Source organism: Saimiri boliviensis, chromosome 16, assembly GCF_048565385.1.
Source record: "Saimiri boliviensis isolate mSaiBol1 chromosome 16, mSaiBol1.pri, whole genome shotgun sequence".
Taxonomy (NCBI): Eukaryota; Metazoa; Chordata; class Mammalia; order Primates; family Cebidae; genus Saimiri; species Saimiri boliviensis.
The window spans coordinates 14,740,879-14,763,417 of record NC_133464.1 but is presented as its reverse complement, the minus strand read 5'-3'; the positions used below and the strand labels follow the sequence as shown (position 1 = coordinate 14,763,417).

Sequence of the window (22,539 nt, the reverse complement as noted above, 5' to 3'; positions counted from 1 at the left end):
AAACAGAAAACTGCTGGGCACAGTGGCTCAAGCCTGTAATTCCAGCACTTTGGGAGGCCGAGGCGGGTGGATCATGAAGTCAAGAGATCGAGACCATCCTGGTCAACATGGTGAAACCCCGCCTCTACTAAAAATACAAAAAAATTAACTGGGCATGGTGGCACGTGTCTGTAATCCCAGCTACTCAGGAGGCTGAGGCAGGAGAATTGCTTGAACCCAGGAGGCGGAGGTTGCGGTGAGCCGAGATCGCGCCATTGCACTCCAGCCTGGGTAACAAGAGCGAAACTCCGTCTCAAAAACAAAACAAAACAAAACAAAAAAAACCTGGGAGCTTCCACTTCTCCTTTTTGGAAGCCAGTTACCATATAAGAAGTTCTACTATCTTGAGATCACCATGGTGACAGGAAGTACAAGCTAGGCACAAAAACAGGCTATATATATATATATATACACGTGATGTCCCACCATCCCCCAGCTGGTCTCAGCCATCCCAGGTGAGATACCACAATGGAGTGAAGAACCATCTTCGACATTCCAGTTCCTACAGATAGTGTAAACAGAAGAACCACCCAGCTAAGCCTTGACCAGGTTTTCGAATTGCAGGAATAATAAATTATTGTCTTAAGTTACTAGGCTTTGGGGTGGTTTGTTACTCAACAATAGAGAACCAAAACAAGATTGTAAGATACTACTAGGAACATCTCCAAGTTACAGTACCAAAGAATACCGCCATTTTCATGAAAATGGATTTCAAGTACTAGCTACAGTACAGAGTTAAGACTGAGAAAATACACTATGCTGCAATCTCATTTCCACAATCACCCTTCTACTCAGTCAATGCCATAAAAGAGGTCAAGTTAGATACAGTAAATGCCTGTTGGATCTTGAGAGTAGTTTGCAGTGTCTTATGAAAAACATTCTACTGATCATTTAAGGACTCGGCATAAATATTACTTTATCCATCCATCTATTTATCCACAGGTTACTGGGTCCCTATGTTTTTCCAGACACTGAGTTAGCAGCCGGAGACACAAAGTTTAATAAAATATAGTTGCTGTTTCTTTTAAAGCTTACAGTCTGATGAAAGAGGAAGATAAGAAAATAAATTATTAGAGTATGATAAGTACAGAAGGGTATAGAGAAAAGAGCACAGAAGCACAGGATAATATGCAAGAAAAAAGTAGGGAAGTCTAAATTCAATAAGGTAGAGAAGAGGACATCAAGAAAAGGTACGCTGAGGGAAAGTTGTAAGTTAGCTTAAGCTAAATTATAAAAGATGAGCACAAGTTGTATTCAGTACAAAAGGAAGAGAAACATGAAGATAAACTTGCCCTTGGGAAGTTCAAAGCACAAAATTAAGATATCATAAATGAGATTAGCTCTTTGCAAAAAAGTCCATTAAGTCCTAGAACTAAAAATATATTTTAAGTCAAAGAAAAAACTGCCTAAAACTCTCACTGACCTTAAATTAAACAACACCAAAACTCCACATCTGGGATAAGAATGGGCCAATGAAAGAACCATGTTTCCATGGCTGGAGCAATTCTGTGAGCGTCTCTATCACTATTTAAGAGAAAGGCTGGAGCTGCGTGTGGTGGCTCACACCTGTAATCCCGGCACTTTGGGAGGCCAAGGCAAGCAGATGACTTGAGGTCAGGAGTTCAAGACCAGACTAGCCAACATGGTAAAAACCCCGTGTCTACCAAAAAATACAAAAAATAGCCAGGTGTGATAGTTCATGCCTGTAGTCTCAGCTACTTGGAAGGCTGAGGCAAGAGAATTACTTGAACTCAGGAAGCGGAGGTTGCAGTGAGCCAAGATTGCACCACTGCACTCCAGCTGGGGTGACAGAGTGAGACCCTGTCTCAATCAATCAATCAATAAAAAATAAAAGAAAGGTTGGAACCCATTAGGTTGGACCCATGTGGGAGAGGAGGACTACCAGGCTTGGCACCAATGGGGCCATCAACATTTTATACCACCAGCTGCTAAGGTCTTCTAATTCATGGCCCTTGCTCTGCATACAATCTCACTGAGCCACTTGTTTATAATATGCTTCCCATTTAGACTTTCCTGCTGGGAGAAAATGCACAGCCAACATGGTATTCTCATCTGCTTGTAAATTCTAGTTCTCAATGCATATTAATAAAATGACATTCCGGTTTGTGCTCTTGTGGGGGTGCCTGCAACAAGTCAGTTTCCCTGAGTACTCTGGCTGACCAAATCCCATCTGTGGACTTGCAAAGCTGAGGTCCGATCCTGTACCATGGTGACCTTATAAACCACCCCAAGACCTGCCTGAACAGTCAATTCCTGACTCCATTATCCAAAACTCTCCTCTACCCACATGCCCTTCTTTACCCGACCAGATTGCAAATTCCTTTAAGAACAGGAGATTGATTTTATGTATTAAAAATCATTTTCAGATAATCATCTACTTTCTGCCAAACTGATTCACATTAAATTTCTATAGTTTTATTCATTTGGCCTATAGCAAATTCCAAGCCAATGCTAAGAGATTTATACTCCAAGAGCACTAAAGCCCTTCTCAACAGTAAGCCAAGTTTTCTTTTTCATAGCTGTGGCATTCTTTTCTACTTTTCTATCAGTTAAAATCATATTTCTGTTAAAAGATAGGTCTATATCTACTTTATATAAATCAACATCAAGATGGCCATTCAAAGCATACCAGTCCTATTTCTACGTCTGGAAACAAACTATTTCCATTCTGCTAAGAAATCTGTACATTTGAAAAGAGAAGGGGGAAAAAACATTTCACATCATAATTAAACCTAAACATTGCTAGCATCTCAGATAACTATTGGGATAGAAATCTTACAGCACAATCATAATTTAAAAATAAAAGCCCTTTACCAAGGTATGTAACTGCGAGAAAGAAAAAGAAAGAAAGAAAAAAAGATATATAGGCAGATAGATAAAAGCCCTTTCCTAGCTATTATAATAGAAGGTAAATTATTTTCAGTCAGTGTCATTACTTAGGGTAAACACATAGCCTTTGACACTCAGAAATTCTTAGTTACCTTTGCCAAGTATGAACAGGAGTCTTAGGATAAGTTCCACAAAATCACACACATAATTGAAAATGAAGAAAAAGGGGTGACATCCTTTCCCAAAGGGCTTATATGAGGAGGCACAGATACCTGAGAGTCCTAGTCTTAATATTTATGGTACTGTTTTGTTTTGCTTTTATTTAACAGAATGAGCTAGAAAAGCACAGAGATGCTCCCAGAATACAAAGAGTGAAATTTACAACTGTCTCCAAGTCTAGTTTAGAATGACAAATTTCAAATAGATTCTTCTTACAAAAAAAGGTTCTTTCCTCTTAGTTGAAATGATCCCCTTCAAACATTGGGGTTACTGTGACGGTTTTGAGCCACCATGGGAAGCCACTTAGCCTTGTACCTAAAGGGAGCACCTGTTTTCTCACCTAGGCTGACCCCTGGGTCCTCTGGGCATTTCTCGCTTCTCTCTGTCATCACTCAATGCTCTCTCTGCAGCTTAAATGTGGAATCCTTTTCTCCTAACTACATTCCTGATCCCAACCTGGCCGGAACTCTGTCTGGCCTTCATCAGTGGCAGCCAACATGTTACCCTGACCCCACTGAAGCTGGAGATTCTGAGAAGCTCATCTTTCAAACCACAAGAAATGTGAAGTAAATCATTTTATTCAACTTCCGATGTCAGAATTTGAGAAATGATATTGGAAAGAGGTTTGAGCTGAGAGCCAGGAAACCTGAGTCTTTACCCAGGCTCTGCCTCTAATTTGCTGTGTAATCTTGGGGGATATTTGAACTTTCCACATCCACAGAACAGTCTTCTAGGATCTCTAGGTTTCCTTTGTGGTTTAAAAATCCCACAGTTCTGTGAATATGGAATTCTAAGTCTGTTCCTCTCAAATGGTTTATCTGAGTGCTGGAAATTGCTTTGTAAGAAACTAAAACATAAAATGCATCCAGAAAAAAGAAAAAAGATGAATACCATATTTGCTTTGAATTACAGTTGCATTACCCCCATTATTTTTCTTTATGGAAAGAATTGTTGGGTTAAAAGGAGGGAAGATTCACCACGTAGATTTAAATAAATATAAGAGTAAGTATTAAAAAAGATTTCTATTATTTTTCTAACCTTTTCAACTCACGGCACTGGATTTTTTATTAATTACTTTACAATGGGCTGAAACGATAACAAAACGGCCCTTTTAATTCCTGGTGGGAAGTATGCAAATCCATGGGATATTTAAAACATCGTATTTCATAAGATTTTAATTAAAAAACAAACAATAGGCCCACCCTTGCCCTGGGACCCTAGGAACAATGAGCTAAAGACAACCTCCCAGAGAAGTGGGTGGGCTGTAACCTGAGCCAGCTGCTGGAACTGGTGACAAAGTGCCTCCACATCTGGGCTGTTCAAAGGAGCAGAGAGCTGGGAGTGTCCTCCCTCAACAGAGAAACAAACATTAGGGACAGCCCAAAAAGGGAGCACAGGCTCTGAGGCAGGAAGACATGGGGAGTACCCAGCAGCCTCCCGGGCAGTCCTTGGGAGCCGACCCAAGGAAAAGCGGGGACCACCGCACTCCAGCTGAGACACTGAGTCAGGAGAGGGGAAGACGTTTCTCTTCTGCAGGGAACTGTGAGAGGACTGTAGACCCAGGGAAATGGAGGAAAATTTTGAGGTACCTGGGGTCCTGCCTCTAAGATGGGCTACTCTCTGAGGATGACCTAAAGTCAGAGAGAAGGCCCAGGGTCCACAGTGACCACCTGTTAGAGAAGCCCAGCAGACCTCAGAGCCTGTCAATTCCAGTCTACCCTTAGGCTAAACTGTGGAGCTATCAATCCTCTCTCTCTTTTTTGTAATCAATATAAAGTAACCCTTCTTGTGCTTATTTTTGCGTTTCTTTCATTTACTTAGTGGAACTATCCCCTCAAACACGTGAGGACTTCATGCATTTGTCAGAGAAATAGTACTTGCATCTGCTGAAGGAAGGGCGGCTCTTGCGGTGGGCCGGGGGCGGGGGCGGGGGCGGGGCTCGGTACGCAGAGCTCAGGAGACAGGGACCTGGACGCAGCCGAAAAGCAAAGCCCAGGAGGTCTGAGCAAGACGAAGCTCTTCAGGAGCATTCCCTGGGCCTGGCCCATCTCCCTCCCTGAGTTCACCTTAGGTTAAATTTTTATTGTCCTCAGCTGGGCCAAATGGCTAGCATCCACATCCACGTTCTAAAGTTATCTCTGACTGCAAACTACTCCCCCTGAGATGGCTCACAAGATCTCCTTCCTTTTGTCTCTAGGCCTCAGCCACACTGCATGGTGCCTCACATCTCTGTAGAATTATGTCCCTTTGATATCTGCCTGAAACCCCACTTGGTTGCACTGGTCTGCACATAAAATATTTTGTATCGAGTGCAGTATTAGATATTACTATTCAACAACTCTAGGAACATCGCTGACACTTACTGAGCGCAGAGGTGAGGGAACCTTTCCAAGTATCTGGCAGATGCATTTACTTTGGAGCAAATGTCTTGCTTTTTGAGAGGATTCAGTACCAAGCTAGACTGGAAACTAAAATTTACACAGGGCGTTCCCACATTTTACCTCACAGTTCATGTCTTGGCAGCTAACCCACGGTGTTCTATTAACGTCGGATAAATTCCATTTTTAGGGAAGCATTGCCTAAAGAGCCTCGATGTTTAATTGGCTAATAATTAAGAAAATGAGCAATGCATAGGACAAAGGGGCTGAAGAAGGAATTCCATGTAGGTTTCTGGAAGGGATTTAATGAAAGCCGATTCCCAAGGAACACATTTAAAACATTACAAGGGCTGAGTCTTTTTGTGGTTTTTTAAGAGATAGGGTCTTGCTCGGCTGCCCAGGCTGGAGTGCAGTGGTGTGATCATGGCTCACTGAGGCCTTGACTTCCTAAACTCAAGGGACCATCCCACCTCAGCCTCCCAAAGTGCTAGGATTACAGGCGTGACTCACTGTGCCTGGCTGGGCTGAGTCTTGATATGAGTGGAGAATTACACATTTCTCATGGACTTTTTGAGCCTAAGCTCACCTAACACAAATTCTATAATCCATTTTCTTGGTGGTGGTGGTGGGGAGGGGGGATCTCTATGCCTCTCTAACTGCTCTTCTTCACTGATACCTGCACGGTCCCTGATCTCTTTCTCTGGTTCTTCAAAAATGCCACCCTTCACTCTGCCTGATGTCAAGGTACCCACAGCAATGCACAAACCACAGTGCAGCACCCTAACCAGTATGTCTGCCTTCCCTCTATCATCTCTCTTATCTGTTCTCTGCACAGCTGCCATTTGTCTTTCTAAATCTCTCATCTGATAGCATCATGCCGCAGCGGAAATCCTTTCAACGACGCCTCATTGCCGCCGGAATAAAATCCAAACTCCTCAGCATGACCTAAGACCTTTTCTGACCAACCGTACTGACTTTTCTGGACGCTTCTGCCCTTCTCCAACCGCCCAGCAACATGGACTATTTCTGATTCCTTCATGCACCATGCCCCTCTGGTACCAAGTTGCTCAGACTGATATCAGACACACGTGCCATTCTGCTGAGATTACTCAAAGATCCTTCTGTGTCTCCTCCCAGACTTGAGAATCTCACCATGTTATTCATCTTTAATTCTCCAATACCCAGCAGAACACCTGGCACATGATAAATATTGCTGAGTAAATAGGAAGTGGGGACTTAAAAACAGGGACTGCACAATTTAGCTGTGAGACCACATGAGGTTCCAAAGGAAACTGTCTCAGCAACAAGTGAGACTTCAGATAGTTCCTGTCACCAAATAATGTTCTGCTTCCTAAAAAGTCAGATTTCAGTAGACCTTTGGGAGTCATATGAATTTCATTCTGCCACCTTCTCAAATCCCTCAAATGGAAGAGCACACATGATTGTTTATTAAAATGCAATAAACTAAATAACATAAATGTTCAGAACCCTTAATAACTAAAGTTATCAATTAAGTGCCATTTGTATAAAGAATTATTACTATTATTTTGGTCCTACAAAGAAGCAATTTTAAAATCACTTCCTAAGTACTACTGCACAACTGAAGACAGGAGAGGTACCCAGAAAGCCAGGAGTAGCCTTGTGGTCACTTGGGTACCAAGTGGCATGTCTGGCTTTCCATTTAGTAAGGGATTCGGCCTGCTCCACACCACATCATTTTTCAACTAAAAACAGCCACCCTCAAAAATAAAATGATATTCCCTAGAGGAGAGAATAGAGGCTGTAATAAGCTCCCTAGTAACTTGGCATCAATGGAAGAACAGCAGCAAGGGTGTGCAGAGCTCTCCTGGATGGTTCTATCTCTTTGGATTCTCAAATATCTGTGAGAACCAAATTTTAGGGAAAATGTCATGACTGAATTACAGATTTAGGTAAGTTACTTTTAGGAAGGTTTATCACTTCTGAAAGGATCAGAGTAGTAAGAGACAGACCTAAGCTAAAACCCGGTGGACATATGACTAAATCTTGGGTCCTGCCACTTCCTCTAGTTGTCTAAAGCACCTACCAACTCTTTCGTGTGCATTCCATTCAACCTTGAGGCAGGCACAAGTGTACTTTCTTTTGTTTTCCAGTTGTCTGTGTCTCTGGTTGTCTTTCTTTAGAATTCTATTTTAGTTGCTAAAAGGACCATAATTATTTTGTGTGAACATCTAGCACAGTGAATATGCTTCAAGTTAAAACTTGTCCATCACAGTTATGTGTTGCATAATGCTGGAGATATATTCTGAGAAATGCATCAGTAGGTGACTTCGTCCTTGTGCAGACATGATAAAATGTACTTACGCAAACCTAGATGGTCTAGCCTACTACACATCTAGGCTATAGGGTGTAGCCTACTGCTCCTCGGCCACAAACCTGCACATCATGCAACTGTGCTGACTACTGTAGGGAGATGTAACACAATGGAAGTATGTGTGTACCTGAACATATCTAAACACAGAAAAGGTATGGTAAAATACAGGATTATCATTTGATGAGACCACCGTTGTTGACTGAAAGGTCATTATGCAGCTCATGACTGTATACATCTCGATACACAATGAACTTTCCTTCAGGACTTGTCTTAGAAAGACATATTCCCTAATGTGCCACCCATCATCCATGTGTAAAGTGTCACTTATGCACTAAGGATAATTTCACTCAAATCTCTCTGAGTTGACCAGTGTCACACTGGTCCTGTCAGAGCAGCATTTCAGCTCCTGGGCTGCCATCCAGAGTCTTACTTCAAACACAGTGGACAGTCTGCTTTGTAGAAATAATGCTAAGCAGATCAGGAAGGCACTCTGACTCAAGGACTTCTGACATCAGGGGACTTTGATGAACTTACTGAATCTGTCCTCTTTGGAGCTCATGCACACACTTAAGGGTGTTGCTAACTCAAGGCTGCTCAAACCCATGTGGGAAGACACTCAATATCATCTAGGTTCTTCCAGGCAACCTGGTAGGAAAAGGCAGATACAGACCTAGCAGGACTCTTTTCTGTTTTAGGAACTGTAAAGATTTTTATGCCAGGTAATATGTTAAATGACATCTAAGAATTCTGAGGCCAAAACCTGGATTTCCATTTCCTTTAAGGACTCTTGGTTTGTGTGTGTTTGTCTTTGCATGCAAACATAGTGTGTCTCCTTTTCTTCTGCTCATGATTTGCCACCTTGAGATATGCTCTAAGATCTCATATCCACCTATTTGTGGAATACCTATTAAATTCCTACTATGTATAAAATGCTACAGTAGGAACGTTAGCAAATGTAAACATGAATTTTCAAAAAAGTATGATTTACAATTTGAAAAAAAAAAACTACAGCTATCTATTCTCATGAAGGCTTTATGTTCTATTTAGGGAAAAAATAATAAGCAGTTTCATAGTTATAAATAATCATAATAAAGAGGGATAGGCGATGAACGCTAGAGTCACAGCATATCCTTCATAAATTTCCATCTGATTAAGCTACCCCTGACAAGATATCATCCTCTGTTCAAATCTTCCTCTATCCATGCCTATTGATCATCTTTAATATCCTAAGACATGTACACTAATCACATAGATAAAACTGGCCTTCTATCCCTCATTGGTTTACAAATATGGTCTATGTTTATCCAATTCCACCAATTACGGTATTTTACCATTTTCTCTGACATATTTAAAATGTCAGGCCAGGTGTGGTGGCTCACGCCTATAATCCCAGCACTTTGGGAGGCCGAGATGGGTGGATTACCTGAGGTTGGGAGTTCAAGACCAGCCTAACCAACATGGGGAAACCCCATTTCTACTAAAAATACAAAAATTAGCTGGGTATGGTGGCAATGCCTATAATCCCAGCTACTTGGGAGGCTGAGGCAGCAGAATTACTTGAACCTGGGAGACAGAAGTTGTGGTGAGTCCAGATTGTGCCATTGCACTCCAGCCTGGGCAACAAGAGAGAAACTCCGTATCAAAAAAAAAAAAAAAAAAAAAAAAAAGTCTGCTAAATATTATTTTAAAAGGAAAGAAAGGAAAAGAAGAATGTGACCTCACATGGAGAACACAAACATACAATGTTGGACTGCTGGGTTCATCAATATCCATCAATCAGGATACGAGAATAACATCTTACATTTACTTGATGTATACAGGTGGTATTTCATACATGTGTGCTCGCTTTCATCTAGTTATATATGTATTAATCTCAACTCCCCACTTGATCCTAAGTTTTCTTGAGCACAGCATGGAACAAAAATCATGTTACACAGTGTCCACTATATATTAAAAAAAAAAAAAAAAAAAAAACTACTACCCTCAGCAGGCTGAGGAAAAAAAATAAAGAAAATGATGAAATGCTTTGTAAACATAAAAATCAACACACCAACCTTGTAGGCTAGTTGTTTCAGCAGGAGGCATCACGGTTCCGCTGAGTTCTCCAGCTCCTGAGGGCACCGTGACACTGTTGCATGCATGCCCTGCTCCCACATAACATGTTCAATCATGTCCCCTAGAGTCCTATGCCAGGGCACATGGGGACACTTGCCCACACACCCTCCCCTGCCTATAACAGCGCATGGGGCTGCAGAGGGACACCCGTGGAACAGTGAGGAGGGCGGGAGAACCCTTTGAGATGCCAATTGGCTGAACCTCACTTAAGGACAGTGGGGTCATGGCCAGATCCTCCTCCTAGCCTATAAGTCCTCCACCTTCATTTAGAAAGGCTGGCACAAATACAAAGTTAATTATGCTTCCCCAATATGTTTCTGTGGTTGCTGATTTGAACTCAGGCACAGAAGTTGTTTTTCAGAAGCAATTTTCATCCTTAACACTTCCTTCAGTTTGGAAAAATAACACTGAATTTGCACAATCCAATGCTGATACTCTTGAAGTTTGGTGAGCTAAGTAAGATGATTTTAAACAAATTAAAGAACAAATGAATCAGTCAAGGAAACAATGATTCTAAATGTCTGTAAATCACTTTCTTTTTTTACAATATTTCTAATAAGGAAGCTTGTAGCATACATCTTCCAGAGGCCTGGGAATCCACCTCAAGCTTAAATGCTCAAAATAGCCCCTTGAAGAGCTCTACTCTTATCTTGCTATTTCATTTTGATTTTATATCTGATTGACATTTTAGTACGCCTGGTAGTTGGGCTGAATGTACATCTACAATTTTCTGAATTTCGGCTCAATGGTTTAATGCTTTGTTACATGCTGATTCTCCACGCTCGAAGTCACTCTGCCATGGTCCATGTTGTTAGCACACCTTCCCTCAGTGAGCTCTCAGACACTGACATATCCCTTCCCTGAGGGTGCTCTGGTATCCCTCCAACTACCCTACACCAAGTATTTTTGCTTCATCCTCTGGGCCCTCTAGTATTTTCTTTTCCCAGTTCAGGATCCACCTCCAAAGACTCTCCAGCCTCGACTCCCTGGGAGCACATTTTAGGACCTCAGGTCATTCACTCTCACCTACATCCTGCCACCATCACGGCCATCCATCTTTTGTTTTCTCTACTCTGTTCCCAGCTGACTGACGTTTCCAACAAGGCTAATTGTTTTCACTGAAATCATAAGTAGGAAGACCTCCCCGCCTTGGTTGATTATTCATTTGTTTAATTCTACAAATATTTATTGAATATCTACCACTTGTTCTATCTGCTTAAAAACTAAGATCCCTGCCTCCTGGCATTTACAGAAAAAGCAAGAACATATACCAGTGTGAGAAGCTGCTAAGAGACAGGGAGAGAAAAAAAGAAATCAGAGCAAGGTAGAGAGGACCAGCAAGGCCAAGGGAGGTGGAGGTGTAGCAGTCAGCAATAACCTCACTGCAAAGGTCAGATTTGGAAAAAGGTTTGCAAGGGACAAGTAATAGCCAGGTAAAGAATTTCCAGCTATACTACAGGGCTACAGTAATCAAAACAGCATGGTACTGGTACCAAAACAGATATATAGACCAATGGAATAGAACAGAGGCCTCGGAGGCAATGCCACACATCTACAGCCATCTGATCTTTGACAAACCTGACAAAAACAAGCAATGGGGAAAGGATTCCCTGTTTAATAAATGGTGTTGGGAAAACTGGCTAGCCATGTGCAGAAAGCAGGAACTGGACCCCTTCCTGACACCTTACACTAAAATTAACTCCAGATGGATTAAAGACTTAAACATCAGACCTAACACCATAAAATCCCTAGAAGAAAACCTAGGCAAAACCATTCAGGACATGGGCATAGGCGAGGACTTCATGGCTAAAACACCAAAAGCATTGGCAACAAAAGCCAAAATAGACAAATGGGATCTAATTAAACTCTAGAGCTTCTGTACAGCAAAAGAAAATCATTAGAGTGAACCAGCAACCAACAGAATGGGAAAAAAATTTTGCAATCTACCCATCTGACAAAGGGCTAATATCTAGAATCTACATAGAACTAAAACAGATTTACAAGAAAAAAACAAACCCATTCAAAAGTGGGCGAAGGACATGAACACTTTTCAAAAGAAGACATATATGAGGCCAACAAACATATGAAAAAATGCTCATCATCGCTGGTCATTAAAGAAACGCAAATCAAAACCACATTGAGATACCATCTCACACCAGTTAGAATGGTGATCATTAAAAAATCGGGAGACAACAGATGCTGGAGAGGATGTGGAGAAATAGGAACACTTTTACACTGTTGGTGGGAGTGTAAAGTACTTCAACCAATGTGGAAGACAGTGTGGCAATTCCTTAAGGACCTAGAAATAGAAATTTCATTTGACCCAGCAATCCCCTTACTGGGTATATATCCAAAGGATTATAAATCATTCTATTATAAAGACACATGCAAACGTATGTTCACTGTGGCACTGTTTACAATAGCAAAGACCTGGAACCAACTCAAATGCCCATCGACGATAGACTGGACAAGGAAAATGTGGCACATATACACCATGGAATACTATGCAGCCATAAAAAATGATGAGTTTGTGTTCTTTGTAGGGACCTGGATGAATCTAGAAACCATCATTCTTAACAAACTGACACGAGAACAGAAAATCAAACACTGCATGTTCTCACTCATAGACGGGTGTTGAACAATGAGAACACATGGACACAGGGAGGGGAGCATCACACACTGGGGTCTGTTGCGGGGGACTAGGAGAGGGACAGTGGAGGGTAGGGAGGTTGGGGAGGAATAACATGGGGAGAAATGCCAGATGTAGGTGACTGGGGGGTGGAGGCAGCAAACCACATTGCCATGTATGTACCTATGCAACAATCCTGCATGTTCCACACATGTACCCGAGAACCTAAAGTGCAATAAAATATATGTATATATGTGTGTGTGTGTGTATATATATATACAATTTTAAAATAAAAGAATTTCCAGGGAGAGGACAGGTCCCAAGCCAGAAGCCTGCCTGTGGAGGAGACAGGAACCCAAGGAGGCCAGTATGGCTGGAGAGGCGAGCTAGGAGAAAGCCTGGGAGTAAGTGGGAAACAAGATCACAGGGACCCTTGGGTCACCATAAGGCTTTTGCTGGGGGATTCTGAACACAGAAATGATATCCTCTGACTCACTTTTTAAACAATTTATCTGGCTACACTGTTAGGACCGATTGAAAGAGGGTAAGGAGAGAACCCAGAAGACTTGAGAGGAGTCTCTGGAATTAATCTAGACAAGAGAGACAGACGGCTGTGGCGATGGTTCCAGCAGGGGGAGAACAGGCTGATGACACTTGCTGCCCCCGCTGCCACTCCCCATGGCCTGCTTTCCAAATCGTTATTCACCCAAGCTGCCCCTGCTCTGGGCCAGCCTGATGTTAGCTCCCTCAGCACAATCTGCCGTGGCTTCTCAATACACAATCCTCTCCTTTCTTTTGGAGCTGGTGGTATTTCTCCCTCCTTAACTCCTCCCCCAAAGACCCTTAGTTCCCTCCCCAGAGACCACATAAAGAGCCCTGCTTCACAACTCAGACCATATTATCTTCTCTCTTTAATCTTTTCTCCATGCCTGGGTTTCATCCTTCTCAGCTCATTCCTGCATTTTCCCAATCCTGGTAAAACCTCCTGCAGACCTGGTCACTGTTCTGAGCCACTCTGATTCCTTCTTTCTGTTTCCAGCTTACTCTAACCTGTGTCTCCCCACTCACTTCTTTACCGCTGCCCAGTCACCAACTCCACTACCCTTTCTCAGGCCTCCCCAGTCATGGAGAGTGTGTCTGCCCTCTCTGCCTCCAGAGAATGAAACTCTTCTCCATTTCCTGGTTCTTATCCTAACTTTCGTCTCTGCTTCCCCTGCTTTTTCCTAAGTGAAGGCATTAGCCCAGACTTCGGTCCGTCATGTTCTCAGCTCCTTTCATGCCTGTCTCACTTTTCTGTGGGTGAGTCCTGATCTTCCTTTCTAACCACAACTTCTCTCATTTCCAGCCACTTCAAGAGCTGCCAGCAGCTGGGTGTTCCACTAAGCTCTTAAACAGTATTTCCATAATAGACTCCCATGAGACTAGATTTATGTCATGACAATGGTCCCAGTCTTCTGCTTATTAATATTAAGACAAACCTTTATCTCCTCACCTAGGTTTTGAGCATTTTGAAAGCAGGGATCCTAGCTTATCTTATGGTTCCCAGTACCTCACAAAGCTGAGTCCTTTCGCAAGTCATTTAAGAATAAACATAAGTTAAATAAATATAATACCCTTCAGCTCAACTGATCAGTGCTACCTGAAAAGTAAGCTTTTCTTTTTAAGGACTATGTGATAATTAAAAAACAAACAAACAAACAAACAAACAAACAAACAAACAAACAAAACACCATTGATCACTATTTCTGGTTAAAAAAAAAAAGGCATTATTTGAACTAGAATTAAAATTCTTATATCTTGAAGGTCTGGTAATGTCTATTCAGAATCTCCTTTTTTTTTTGAGACGAAGTTTTGCTCTTGTTGCCCAGGCTGGTGTGCAGTGGCACGGTGCACTGCAACCTCCACCTCCTGGGTTCAAGACATTCTCCTGCCTCACCCTCCCGAGTAGCTGGAATTACAGGCACCTGCCACCATGTCCAGCTAATTTTTCTATTTTTGGCAGACACAGGGTTTCACCATGTTGGCCAGGCTGGTCTCGAACTCCTGAACCTCAGGTGATCTGCCCACCTCAGCCTCTCAAAGTGCTGAGATTACAGGCATGAGCTACCGTGTCTGGCCCAGAAATATTACTTATCCAGTTTTTCAGTTAGGTCTAAGACTAGACATGAACTAATATCCCAGAAACCACAATGTTCATGGAAACTTACACTGTTGGCCATTGAATTCTGACTCACTTTTCATTAAAAAGCCAAAATGAAAGTATTGAGGGTTTTTTTGGGGGGGCTGGGGACTGTATATAAAAAAGTGAGGACAAAACACTGTGAAAATAAACTTTTTTCTTTTTAAAAGGACAGATGGGAAATGAGATCAGTGACTTCCAGGCCTTTGTAAACAGCAGGCATGGCTTCCTCTCCAGGTCAGTGGTTTGTAGATCATTATCAGTCTCATGTAAGTAGAAGAGGAAAAGAACCAGAGGAAAAATAAAACTCAGGATGTTATTGAAAGGGAAATGGAGTAACCACATTTTTCTATACAATGCTGAGAACACTCTACGATTCTCCTATATTCAAACATTTCCAAAAAGTAAAATTTCTAGGATTGTCAATTCTGAATAATCTTTGGCCCGCACTCCTATCCTTCCTTTTCAGTTCTCTTGCTAAGACATTTATGTTGGTAATACACCATGAGTATCAGTGGGAAAAGCACCTAAGAACTCACTCCTCAATCTGACTTTGCAAACAGTTCTAAGGATGACAACAGTCTCCTACCCATAAACATAGCACAGAAATCCTAAAATGAAATCCTATGTTTTTAAAAAATTGTTATTTTCAAATACAGAAAATACAGACAACATAAAATATACCATCTTAACCATTTTCAAGTGCATAGTTCAGTGGCATTAAGTACATTCTCATTTTTCGACATCACCACCATCCATCTCCAAAACTCTTCATCTTTCCAACTGCATCTCTGTTCCCACTGAACAGTAACTCCCCATTGCTCCCCACCTCCATCCCTAGTAACCACCATTTGACTTTCTGCCTCTCTGAATTTGATAACTTTAGGGACCTCATATGTGGAACTGAACGGTATTTGTCCTTCTGTAACTGGCTTATCCACTGAGCATAACTCCGTCAGGGTCCATCCATATTGTAACATGAGACAGGAGTTTCTTCCCATTTCAGGCTGAATGATATTTCATTTTATATAAATACCACATTTTGTTTCTCCATTTATCCCTTGATGGACACTTAGGTTTCTTTCACCTTTTGAGTATTGTAAATAATGCTGCTCTCGACAGGGGTGAACAAATCTCTCTTTGAGTCCCTGCTTCCAAGTCTTTGAGGCATATATCCAAAAGTGGGATACAACATGCTTTTGAGACAGTGTCTCACTCTGTCACCCAGGCCGGACTGCAGCAGCACAATCATGGCTCACTGCAGCCTCAACCTGTTGGGCTCAAGTGATCCTCCCACCTCAGCCTCCTGAGTAGCTGGGACCACAGGTGTGCACCATCATGCTAATTTTTTTTTTTCAGAGACAACTAAATATTTATTTTTGTGCCTTTCTTCTATTTCAAGTCTTCAAAACAAGGCCCCAGGAACCTCCAGATTCAATTATGCCCCTGGGCTTGGTCCACTGCTACAGGAGTCTTAGGGAGGCTTGTAACACAAGCTTGAGTTACTCGTTCACAATATTAAACCCCAAGACAGAAGATGCAACTAAGCAGAAGTCCCTCCTCCATTCCTCCATGGCAGATGCTGATTTCAGGCAAGGTGGCAGCCAATGTAGAAAACACTGGAAGTTTTCCTTGGAACTGAACTGTGATGAGAGGTGCCTGCCATGAACGTAACCTACCATCTTTTCTTTGACACTTCCTTTCTGGTTTTTGAAGACAAAGCAGAAGATTATTATCTTCTCTGAAGATACATGATAATAATTCCAAAGAAGCGCAGAACACACGCTTCTACTACACTGTGTTTTCAGCTATTTTGGGTCTGGTTCAGCTGGTGGATGAGCTGATCGATACGTTCACCCCAACAGCCAGGTGAGCACATCTCCTTGAGGAAGCCCACTCTATTCTTGGTAGTATGATGGGCCATCGAGAGATGGAAAGGGTGCAAGAACCATGAGATCTCCAGGAAATGCTTTATCGGGAAGGCAACTTCATGAATGAGGCCTTCCAGGCAAATGACACCCACTGCCCCAGGTGCTCCTCAATCGCTGTGTTGTCTGTCAGAGGGATGGTCTCATTCTTGACCTTGGCTTGTCCACATTTCAAAATGAGTTCCCGACAGACTTCAGATTTCGAAATCCCCAGGTCACATAAGGTTCTACTATAAGCAGCATTTTTAGGCTCTTGGGGGTGATTTCTACAAAGATATCACTGAAAATTTTCTTTAGGTGAAGTCTTGCAATGGTACTTGGCACCAGGAAAATCACACCATCAATTCCTTGTCTGTGCACAACAAAGGCCAGGGAATGTTTATCTGGCAATTCCAAGGCATCAGGTTCCACTTCTAGTCGTCTGAGACACACCTGGTCACATTTCTGCCGCCGCTAATCATGCAGGAATGATTCTAGTCGCTTAAACCTGAGCCCTTTTCCTTTCTTCTGCTCCTTTTTTGCCAAAATGGCCTGATTCACCTGAGTGGCTTTGAGGGCTTGAGAAGTCTTCCTCTTTTTCAGATTTTCTGGAACCAAAGGGATTTTTCTTTGCTCTTGCTCTGCCATCTTTCTAGTAACTAATTTTTTTTATTATTATTTTTTGTAGAGATGAGGTCTTGTTGTGTTGTCTAAGCTGGTCTCAAACTCCTAGGCTCCAGTGATCCCCCTGCATTGGTCACTCAACTGCTGGGGTTACAGATGTGAGCCAATGAACCCGGCCCAACATGCTCCTTCTATTCTTCCATACAAGCTCTATCCTGTTTGTTTACACCAGGCACCAAAGTCTAATTTTTATGAAATATGAATGGTAGCATAAATTGTCTCCCAACATTTTTTCTTAGTACTCACTCCCTTTCTCATATTCTATCACTTTACAGAGTTGCACAAGCATTAAGAAGCTGTGTAACAAGTCAGGATCCAAGGAGCTTAAAAGCCAGATGAAGATTCAGTGGGTTAATCACAGGGCAACAATGTCACCACCAACAGGACCATCTGGTAAAAAGGCTTCCTCTTGAAGAAGAATCATGATTGGAAATCAATAGTCAGCTGCCACCCAAATCCCACGTCTCTGATGGAAAAGACAGGTGTCCGGGGCTTGACTTTCAGTTAAACAGAGGCTCAGCATGTCTTAAGCGACTTTAATCTAAAGGTCATTACCTCTGTCTAACTGCTTGTTAAAGTTTACCTCTAACTTTTTTCATGGAACAAGTAAGTTCTCAGATTTATGCCAAATAAACTGAGTAAGACCATAAAACAGTAAGAACAATAAAGGTTTATTAATCACTAGAATAAAATACTCCTCTCCAGTCCCTGTTTTACCCACATTTTTTAATGTTAGAAATTACCTACTATGGCCAAACCAAATCATTGATCCTGCAAACATTTTTAGTCACTGGGACTGCCACATGTTCCAAATAGTATTAGTATTTACTTGATGAATTAAAGAAAAACAACCTAATGCTCATAAAAACTTTACTAATTATTAAGGTAAGCAATGGGTCTCCAACCCCAGCACCTAGCAAGGCAGGGACTTTGTGCATGTGGAGGTGGGTGGGAGGACAGAGGCTCAAAGCCAGCCCTCCTCAGGACCACAGCACAGGAGGACACCTGCACACAAGAAGCCTAAGAAGCAGACCCTGAAGGGCCAAGACCACACACTCAAGTGTCCATGTACACAGTGCGGACAGGCAGTAGGAGAGGAACTGAGAGAGTGGGGAAAACGTCTCTGTGGACTTAAATAGCTTCAGACAATATGGGATTTGGGTCTCAAAAGGGTAGGAAATACCTAGAAGAGAAGATGTTGGTGGCAAGAAAAACCGTGAAACCAAGGCAGAGATGGCAGAGATCCCCAACAACAGGGTCTGACTCTGCAAAAAGAAGGGCCATCAGCTAGCTACAGCTGCAGGTCCTGTGCCATTTGTGTCCCTGGCCATGGGAGATCACATGTACTTTACTTCATCAATATTTTTTTTATGGAGTTTTGTTCTTGTCGCCCAGGGTGGAGTGCAATGGCGCAATCTTGGCTCACTGCAACCTCCACCTCCCAAGTTCAAGTGATTCTCTTGCCTCAGCCTCCAAGTAGCTGAGATTATAGGCACCCACCATCATAACTGGCTAATTTTTGTATTTTTAGTAGAGATGGGGTTTTGCCATGTTGGTCAGGCTGGTCTCGAACTCCTGACTTCAGATGATCCACCCGCCTCAGCCTCCCAAAGTGCAGGGATTACAGGCATGAGCCACCACGCCCAGCCTACTTCATCAATATTCTGATGGCTGAGAACTATTCTTTTGATTTTTAAAAATCCACATTTACTTCAGAGTAAAGCCTACTCTGTTGTTGTAGTAAATACTCTTCTCTCATCTTTGGGTAACGACATGCAACCCACAAATCTTTTCTTCACATAACTCATTTTTAGAGAACATGAAGATGCCTTCAGGATCTGACCATTAAAGGCTCAAAATCAACATGTGCCCTACCAAAAAAATGTACACAAGCATCACCACTATCCATGCTTATGTTTCAGTAAATTATCATGTCAAACATATTTGGCAGAAATTTACACCAAGTTCTATTATTTTAATAGTTAACTTACATTGCTTAATTATTTAAGTGCAGAAAATCACCCCTCAGCATGTATTTTGCCGCTGCCGTTTCCTAACCAACTTGGTATTACTTTTCCATATGAAATAAAACACTTTCCCTGATCTAATTTGTTCCCTCTGTCGCTACTAACAATAATTCTGCTCTAATTCAGCCTAAGAAAACAGAGATAGAGAGAAGGAATATGTGGCACTAAGACCGTTCACTCATCCAGCTAACTAGACAGTTAATAACATCACCAAGACAATTTAGCAAGAAAGCACAGAGTACATGGCCTTACCTGATGAGAAAGTGGGAGTCTGTAAGAAAACAAGTAATTGTACTCAAACTTCACTGGGGCCCATCACAATTCCTGTGATGAAGATCAAAGCCCAAATTCAAGCTCCTAAATCTCTAGGAAAACTTCCCCCCAAATAGAAACTAATATTTGCTCATCAACAAAATGCTAGTGACTTCTTTGTCTTTCCTAGAATATTTGTGCCTGGTACCACCAGAGTAGTCACAGGCAAAGAGGACACAGAAGTTTTCTCAAAGTTTAAACTGTCTGCTTCTGCAACTGCTTAAACATCCAGGTATCCTGTTCCCCTGGGATAAAGATGATACTCAACTACCTGTATCTTGTTTCTTTGATTTGTTTGTTTCTTTTTTTTTTTTTTGAGATGGAGTTTCACTCTTGTTCCCCAGGCTGGAGTGCAATGGCGTAATCTCGGCTCACAGCAACCTCCACCTCCCAGTTCAAGTGATTCTTCTACCTCAGCCTCCTGAGTAGCTGGCATTACAGGCGTGTGCTACCACACTCAGCTAATTTTGTATTTTTAGTAAAGACGGGGTTTCTCCATGTTGGTCAGGCTGGCCTTGAACTCCTGACCTCAGGTGATCCACCCACCTCAGCCTCCCAAAGTGCTGGGATCACAGGCGTGAGCCACCACGCCCAGCCTTTGGTTTGTTTCTTAAGCAATTTTTATCTCAGTCATACAAATAAAAGTTTGCATTCCAGGCTGCAAATTCAAAAAAGCTGTTACTCTAATTAATACCAAGAAGAATATATACTTCCTATTCAGAGAAACTTGAGATAACCTTTAGCTTCCTCAGACAACACTACAGGAAAATCTTGTCAACATGGAGTATACTTTATAATCATTTGATTTTGCTTTTCAGTTGTTGCCAAATCACAGGCAAAAGGCATCATTCAGAGGTTCCCACTTAATTTGTCTTTTCCTGTGCAGTTTAGTCATGTAATGAAGTATGCAAAGCATGGTATTTTTTGTCATGACCTGAACCCATTTACCAGTTAGTTTGGCAGCAGCACCACACAATGGTGATTTCATTCCCATGGGCATTCTTTTCTGCAGGGAAAGAGCTAAAAAATCATCATTTGGGGGCCCTTGTATCTCTAACAAGTTAGAGTGAACATTTGTGAAAATTCTCACCTCTGTTGTAAGCTGGAGTCGCTTAAATCTGGTGGGAAAAAAACTTCAAGGATCATAAGTTAACAATTGCTGTTAACATGTAAGTTTCTAAAGACAATGAAGTATTCACAGAGCTGTATAGAATAGGTTACGTTCTCTGGGTGGGATTAGAAAGAAAGTGTGGGGAGGCTTTTCATGTCAATTATTTCAATATTTCCCTTTCCTTTATCTTTTTGTACATGGATATAACACTTTTTGAATCAAACAAGAAAGAATCAATTAAGTTTAAAAAAAGATAAGACAGCTCGATTCACAAAAGACAGGGTTAAATGGTAACAGCATCAAGTAGAGAATCGTCCAATTACGAGCCTAAGAGCATCGAAGGGGAGAAGAAAGAAGCGCCAGGATGAGGTCTCAGGAGAGCAAGGAAAGTAACCAGAACCTCCAAATGGACCAAGGTGACTCGCTGCAAAGCATTTAACTCCACTGGGTTTCCCGAAGGAAGAATGTCATTCTCACTCCTCAACAGCCTCACAGCTTCTTGTTAGTCTCTTAACCACAGGCCACAGCCTGAAAAAGCAGCTCACAGCAGGAGCTGTTTTGAGTCTTCCACATTTCTTCCAAGGAATAGCACCCACATTACACTAGAGGTAACTTCAGGAAGGTAAACTTCAGGACATTCCTGGCTAACCTTCGACCCTTTGCTGGGAGCTCACACACAGTGCAGGACCTCTGAAGGCAGGCTCCCAAAGTACCATCCTAAAAACTGCAGGACAAAATCTTCCACTGCTCCCCAGCAAAGCCCATTGTTAAGATTCTAAGGTACTTGGCCAAAAAATCTAAATCAAATCAAGTCTCATAAGACACAGAAGCACTTGTGCCCACTAAATCAGCCCGGACAGAGTATAACACTTTTTTTTTTTTTTTTTTTTGAGACGGAGTTTCGCTCTTGTTACCCAGGCTGGAGTGCAATGGCGCGATCTCTGCTCACCGCAACCTCCGCTTCCTGGGTTCAGGCAATTCTCCTGTCTCAGCCTCCTGAGTAGCTGGGATTACAGGCACGCGCCACCATGCCCAGCTAATTTTTTGTATTTTTAGTAGAGACAGTGTTTCACTATGTTGACCAGGATGGTCTCGATCTCTTGACCTCGGCCTCCCAAAGTGCTGGGATTATAGGCTTGAGCCACTGCATCCGGCCGAGTATAGCACTTTTATTCAAGACACACACACACACACACACACACACACACACACACAAATACACACATGTACATTTTTGCATACATATAATATGTAAAAATAATACCATTAAAAATTATCAATTCATTGGAAGAATATAAAATAACTTTTCTCTCTTAAATAACATTTTATTTTCATCTTTTAAATCATAATTAGGCCAGGCACAGTGGCTTACGCCTGTAATCCCAGCACTTTGGAAGGCTGAAGCAGACCAATAAGTTAAGGCCAGGAGTTCAGGACAAGCCTGGCCAGCCTGGCAAAACCCTGTCTCTACTAAAAACACAAAAATTAGCTGGGCGTGGTGGCGCACGCCTGTAATCCCAGCTACTTGGAAGGCTGAAGCAGGAGAATCGCTTCAACCCAGGAGGCGGAGGTTGCAGTGAGCTGAGATGGCTCTACTACACTCAAGCCTGGGTGACAGAGAGAGTCTGTGTCTCAAAATAATAATAATAATAATTAACTAACCAAACAATTAATCAATACATAGAAAAATGCTATTTGTCAAGATCAAACACATGGTTCTATGGACAGAAGCAATG

The 22,539-nt window shown here is 42.1% G+C and overlaps 1 protein-coding gene and 1 pseudogene across 31 annotated transcripts in view; both read right to left on the bottom strand.

Moving 5' to 3' along the window:
* DOCK9 (dedicator of cytokinesis 9) overlaps positions 1-22,539 on the bottom strand; it is a 294,205-nt gene that overhangs the window by 142,968 nt on the left and 128,698 nt on the right. The window lies entirely within an intron of this gene.
* On the bottom strand, positions 5,055-22,539 carry LOC141581594 (large ribosomal subunit protein uL30-like 1 pseudogene; annotated as a pseudogene).